Consider the following 7,779-nt stretch of genomic DNA (forward strand, 5'->3'; position numbering starts at 1 on the left):
CAGCACTTTGGAAGGCCGAGGCGGGCAGATCACGAGATCAGGAGATCCAGACCATTCTGGCTAACGCGGTGAAACCTCGTCTCTACTAAAAATACAAAAAAAAAAAAAAAAAAAAAAAAATTAGCGCCTGTAATTTTTTACACTAGGTGGCGGCGCCTGTAGTCCCAGCTATTCGGGAGACTGAGGCAGGAGAATGGCGTGAACCGGGAGGCGGAGCTTGCAGTGAGCCGAGATCGCCCCACTGCACTCCAGCCTGGGGGACAGGGTGAGATTCCGTCTCAAAAAAAAAAAAGAAAAAAAAGTTATATGTGTTTGCTTCTTTATTGTTTTTAATGTCAGTCCCACAGAAAAAAACTGAATGAGTTTACAAAGCTAACTGTAACAATGACTTCTGGGAAGACCATGATAAACTTAAATCATGAGGGTTACATGATTTAAGAATATATGTAATTTTTGAAAATAAGCCGTATGTCTGCTCATTGATGAAGTGTGAAAATAGGTATAAATAATAGAGTAAAGTCCTCCATAACCTCACAACCTAGAGATAACTGTTGCTACTATTTCGGCGTAGGTGGAGGATCATCATGGCGCAGGGGAGGAGGGACTGGACTGCAGCTCTGACTCCGACAGACCGCAGTGTGTAGAGGCTGGCAAGGTGAATCTTAGCTCCAGAACGACCGGAGGAACAAACCAGGAAACCCGGGGGGACCCACAGACCCTCTGAAGGAAGCGGATTGCACCTGCAAGACCCGAAGACACCCCCAATACTACTGTGACTGCCCAAACTCCGGCTCCGCCCAGAACACACACCCGCACTGATGGTCTAGTTTGCAGAAGTTGCTGACCTTACCTGGAGCTGGGTCAACTTAGACAGCCGAGCGAAATACGGGGTAGAGGAAGCAGCGGGAAAGGCCCTGGGAGCTCGCTGGGTCCCCACGCAGACCATTCCTGCCTGGCAATGCAGGGATCCATCCAGGGCGGCCAGAGGCACAGGGAAAGCGCAACAGGGAGAAGGAAGTCTCCAGCTGAACTTTGTAACAATTTGAAACAGGTGAGAAGCTTCCCAGCCAGAACTTGGGGGAGGGCGCGAATCTGGCGCGCAGACTCCACAGGTGGGGAAATAACCAAGGCTTTTTCTTTCTCACCTGACAGGCAGGTAGCCTGGGGCAAGGTCTCAGCCCTGCACGCAGTCCTCCTGGAAACTGACTTGGGGCTGTTATGAGGGGCACAGTGGGAGTGAGACTGGCCCTTCAGATTGCACGGGAATGGGGTGAGACCTGTGGCTGCTGGCTTTCCCCCACTTCCCTGACAACCTGCATGACTCAGCAAAGGCAGCCATAATCCTCCTACACAACTCCTTTCACCTGGGAACCTCATTCCACTCCCTCACAGCAGCTGCAGGAAGACCCGCCCAAGCAGGGTCTGAGCTCAGACAAGCATAGCCCTGGCCCCACCTGATGGTCCTTCTCTACCCACCGTGGTAGACAAAGGGAGGTCTAGGGCCCCACCCACCACCTGATCCTCCCTATACTCCACAGCTGAGGCTTTCTGAGAAACGCCACCTTCTGGCAGGAGGCCACCCAGCACAAAAGTCGTGCTTTAAACCACCAAAGCTAAGAACCCTCACAGAGACCCTCTCACCCCGTGCCACCTCCACTGGAACAGATGCTGGTATCCATGGTTGACAGACCCACAGATGGTCCACATCACAGGACTCGGTGCAGACAACCCCCAGTACCAGCCCAGAGATGGGTAGAATTGCTAGGTGGCTAGACCCAGAAGAGAGATAACAGTCACTACAGCTTGGTTCTCAGGGAGCCACATCCATAGGAAAAGGTGGACAGTCCTATATCAAGGGAACAGCCCGTGGGACAAAAGAATCTGAACAACAGCCTTCAGCCCTAGACCTTCCCTCTGACAGAGCCTACTCAAATTAGAAGGAACCAGAAAACCAACTCTGGTAATATGACAAAACAAGGCTCTTTAACATCCCTCAAAAAATCACACTAGCTCACCAGCAATGGATCCAAACCATTGGAAGAAAACCCTGATTTACCTGAAAAAGAATTCAGGAGGTTAGTTATTAGGCTAATAAGGGAGGCACCAGAGAAAGGCAAAGCCCAATGCAAAGAAATCCAAAAAAAAAAAAAAAAATACAAGAAGTGAAGGCAGAAATGTTCAAGGAAATAGATAGCATAGAGAAAAAAAACGACCAAAACTTCAGGAAACATTAGACACACATAAAGAAATGCAAAATGCTCTGGAAAGTCTCAGCAATATAACTGAACAAGTAGAAGAAAGAAATTCAGAGCTCAAGACAAGGTCTTCAAATTGACCCAATCCAACAAAGACAAAAACGAATAAGAAAATATGAGCAAAGCCTCCAAGAAGTCTGGGGATTATGTTAAACAACCAAACCTAAGAATATTCGGTATTCCTGAGGAAGAAGAGAAATCTAAAAGTCTGGAAAACATATTTGGGGGAATAATCGAGGAAAACTTCCCCGGCCTTGCTAGAGACCTAGACATCCAAATACAAGAAGCACAAACAACACCTGGGAAATTCATCGCAAAAAGATCATTTCCTAGGCACATTGTCACCAGGTTATCTAAAGTTAAGAAAAAGGAAAGAATCTTAAGAGCTGTGAGCAAAAGCACCAAGTAACTAAAGGAAAACCTATCAGATTAACAGCAGATTTCTCAGCAGAAACCCTACAAGCTAGAAGGGTTTGGGGCCCTATCTGTAGCCTCCTCAAACAAAACAATTATCAGCCAAAAATTTTGTATCCAGCTAAATGAAGCATCACTTATAAAGATACAGTCTTTTTCAGACAAGCAAATGCTGAGAGAATTCACCACTACCAAGCCACCACTACAAGAACTGCTAAAAGGAGTTCTAAATCTTGAAACAAATCCTGGAAACACATCAAATCGGACTTCTTTAAAGCATAAATCTCACAGGACCTATAAAACAAAAATACAATTTAAAAGCAAAAAACAACAACAAAAAAAAAACAAGGTACACAAGCAACAAATAGAATGATGAATAGAATGGTACCTCACATCTCAATACTAACACTGAATGTAAATTACCTAAATGTTCCACTTAAAAGATACAGAACTGCAGAATGGATAAGCACTCACTAGCCAACTATCTGCTGCCTTCAGGAGACTCACCTAACACATAAGGACTCACATAAACTTGAAGTCAAGGGGTGGAAAAAGGCATTTCATGCAAATGGGCATCAAAAGTGAGCAGAGGTAGCAATTATTATATCAGACAAAACAAACTTTAAAGCAACAGCAGTTAAAAGAGACAAAGAGGGACACTACATAATGGTAAAATGCCTTGTCCAGCAGGAAAATATCACAATCCTAAACATATATGCATACTCAAAGAAGAGTTGGTACCAATCCCTTTGACACAATTCCACAAGACGAAGAAAGAGGAACCCTCCCTAAGCCATTTTATGAAGCTAGCTTCACCCTAATACTAAAATGAAGAAAGGACCTAACCAAAAAAGAAAACCACAGATCGATATCCCTGATGAAAATAGATGCTAAAATATGTAACAAAATACTAGCCAACTGAATCCAACAACATATCAAAAAGATTATCCACCATGATCAAGTGGGTTTCACACCAGGGATGCAGGGTTAGTTTAACATGCACAAGTCAATAAATGTGATTTACTAAATAAACATAATGAGAAACAAAAATCACATGATTGTGCAGACTGTGTCGAATGCAGAAAAAGCATTTGACAAAATCCAGCATCCTTTATGATTAAAATGCTCAGTAAAATCAGCGTCCAAGGGACATACCTCAATGTAATGAAAGCCATCTATGACAAACCCACAGCCAACATAATAGTGAATGGAGAAAAGTTGAAAGCATTCCTTCTGAGAACTGGAATAAGACAAGGATTCCCACTCTCACCACTCCTCTTCAACATAGTACTGGAAGTCCTAGACAGAGCAATCAGACAACAGAAGAAATAAAGGGCATCCAAATTGGTAAAGAAGAAGTCAACTGTCACTTTTTGCTGATGATATGATCATTTATCTCAAAAACCCTAAAGACTCCTCCAAGCTCCTAGAACTGATAAAAGAATTCAGCAAAGTTTCTGGATACAAGATTAATGTACACAAATTAGTAGCTCTTCTATACACCAACATTGACCAAATAGAGAATCAAATCAAGAACTCAACCCCTTTTACAACAGCTGCAAAAAATAAAAATAAAATAAAATATGTCTGTTGGCTACATAAATGTCTTCCTTTAAGAAGTGCTTGTTCATATCCTTTGCCCACTTTTTGATGGGGTTGTTTGTTTTTCTTGTAAATTTGTTTAAGTTCTTTGTAGATTCTGGATATTAGCCCTTTGTCAGATGGATAGATTGCAAAAATTTTCTCCCATTCTGCAGGTTGCCTGTTCACTCTGATGATAGTTTCTTTTGCTCTGCAGAAGCTCTTTAGTTTAATTAGATCCCATTTGTCTATTTTGGCTTTTTTTGCCATTGCTTTTTGTGTTTTAGTCATGAAATCTTTGTCCATGCAAAAATGCTCATCATCACTGGTCATCAGAGAAATGCAAATCAAAACCACAATGAGATACCATCTCAGTCCAGTTAGAATGGCGATCATTAAAAAGTCAGGAAACAACAGAAGCTGGAGAGGAGGTGGAGAAATAAGAATGCTTTTACATTGGTGGTGGGAGTGTAAATTAGTTCAACCATTGTGGAAGACAGTGTGGCGATTCCTCAGGGATCTAGAATTAGAAATACCATTGATCCAGCAATACCATTACTGGGCATATACCCACAGGATTACAAATCATTCTACGATAAAGACACATGAACACTTAGGTTTATTGCGGCACTATTCACAATAGCAAAGACTTGGAACCAACCCAAATGGATTAAGAAAATGGGACACATATACACCATGGACTGCTATGCAGCCATAAAAAAAGGATGAGTTCATGTCCTTTGCAGGGACATGGATGAAGCTGGAAACCATCATTCTCCGCAAACTATCACAAGGACAGAAAACCAAACACCGCATGTTCTCACGCATAGGTGGGAGTTGAACAATGAGAACACATGGACACAGGGCAAGGAACATCACACACCAGGGCTGGTCAGGGGGTGGGGGGCTTGCAGGCGGATAGCCTTAGCAGAAATACGTAGTGTAAATTACAAGTTGATGGGTGTAGCAAACCAACATGGCACATGTATACCTATATAACAAACCTGCACGTTGTACACATGTACCCTACAACTTGAAGTATAATAAATTAATTAATTAATTAATTAAAATACTTTGGAATATACCTAACCAAGGAGGTGAAAGTCCTCTACAAGGAAAACTACAAAACACTGCTGAAAGAAATCATAGATGACACAAACACATAGAAACACATCCCATGCTCATGGATAGGTAGAATCAATATTGTGAAAAATGACCATACTGCCAAAAGTAATCTACAAATTCAATGCAATCGCCATCACAAAACCACCATCATTCTTCACAGAATTAGAAAAAACAATGCCAAAAATCATATGGAATCAAAAAAGAGCTCATATAGCCAAAGCAAGACTAAGCAAAAAGAACAAATCTGGAAGCATTACACTACCTGATTTCAAACCATACTATCAGGTCATAGTCATGAAAACAGCATGATACTGGTATAACAATAGGCACATAGACCAATATAACAGAATAGAAAACCCAGAAATAAACCCAAATATTTACAGCCAACTGATCTTCAACAAAGCAAACAAAAACATAAAGTGGGGAAAGGACATCCTTTTCAACAAATGGTGCTGAGTTAATTGGTTAGCCACATATAGGAGAATGAAACTGGATCCTCATCTCTCACCTTATACAAAAATCAATTCAAGATGGATTTAGGACTTAAATCTAAGACCTGAAACTATAAAAATTCTAGAAGATAACATTGGAAAAGTCCTTCTGGACATTGGCCTAGGCAAAGATTTCATGACCAAGAACCCAAAAACAAATGCAATAAAAACAAAGATAAATAGCTGGGATTTAACTAAAGAGCTTTTGCACAGCAAAGGGAACAGTCAGCAGAGTAAACAGATAACCCACAGAGTGGGAGAAATATCTTCACAATCTATACATCTGACAAAGGAGTAGTATCCAGAATCTACAATGAACTCAAACAAATCAGCAAGGAAAACAATCCCATCAAAAAGTGGGATAAGGACATGAATAGACAATTCTCAAAAGAAGATCGACAAATGGCCACAAACACATGAAAAAATACTCAGCATCACTAATGATCAGGGAAATGCCAATCAAAACCACAATGTGATACCACCTTACTCCTGCAAGAACGGCCATAATCAAAAAAATCAATGATACTGTGAACAGGGAACACTTGTACACTGCTGGTGGGAATGGAAACCAGCACAGCCACTGTGGAAAACATTGCGGAGATTCCTTAAACAACTAAAAGTAGATCTACCATTTGATCCAGCAATCCCACGACTGGGTATCTACCCAGAGGAAAAGAAGTCATTATCATCAGAGTGAACAGGCAACCTACAGAATAAGAGAAATTTTTTGCAATCTATCCATCTGACAGAGGGCTAATATCCAGAATCTACAAAGAACTTAAACAAATTTACAAGAAGAAAACAAACAACGCTATCAAAAAGTGGGTGAGGGATATGAACAGACACTTCTCAAAAGAAGACATCTATGTGACCAACAAACGTGAAAAAAAGCTCATCATCACTGGTCATTAGAGAAACGCAAATCAAAGCCACAAGAGATACCATCTCACACCAGTTAGAATGGCGTCCAGTAAAAAGTCAGGAAACAACAGATGCTGGAGAAGATGTGGAGAAAGAGAAACGCTTTTTTTTTTTTTTTTTTTTTTGGTGGGAGTGTAAATTTGTTTTGTTGTTGTTTGTTTGTTTGTTTGTTTGAGATGGAGTCTTCCTCTGTTGCCCAGGCTAGAGTGCAGTGGCATGATCTCAGCTCACTGCAACCTCTGCCTCCTGGGTTCAAGCGATTCTCCTGCCTCAGCCCCCCAAGTAGCTGAGATTACAGGTGCTCGCCACCACACCCAGCTAACTTTTGTATTTTTAGTAGAGACAGTGTTTCACCATCTTGGCCAGGCTGGTCTCAAACTCCTGACCTCATGATCCACTCTCAGATTACAGGCGTGAGCTACCATGCCCAGCCAATTAATATCACTCGTTATGCATACATGACTGTCTGCAGCTGGAACTAACCCTTCGAATGTGTTTTTGAAGCTACAATTATTAAATCAAAGAATCTTAAATATAACTGTATGTCTTGACAAATAGTGTAAAATGGCTTTAAAAACAGTTGCACCAATTTATTCTTCCACTAACAGTGAGAGGAATAGTTGTGTCTGGGTCCAGATCAACGCTGAATATGATTTGGGCTTCTCGTTTTTGCTGATGTATAGTTGACCAGCATCTCTTTTAGAATTGTTGAAATAAAACCTTGTTGCTTATTAAGACACATTTCCATTTCCCATGAATCACTGATGTAGAGTCTTCTCTGCCAAGTGTGTAGACTCTGATAATTGAAGACTATGGACTCAATGTCTGTGACATTTCTGGCAATTTTCCCTAGTTTATTTTTTGGCTTTTTATTTTGTTTGTACAACTTTTTTTTCATTTTTTACCAAATTTTATTTGTATGTTGTCAAGTAAGCAATCTAAGCAATGGAAATATCACAAATGAAAATGCCTGCATATTTGTTAGGTGTGGT

This window comes from Piliocolobus tephrosceles, chromosome 18, assembly GCF_002776525.5.
Source record: "Piliocolobus tephrosceles isolate RC106 chromosome 18, ASM277652v3, whole genome shotgun sequence".
Lineage (NCBI taxonomy): Eukaryota > Metazoa > Chordata > Mammalia > Primates > Cercopithecidae > Piliocolobus > Piliocolobus tephrosceles.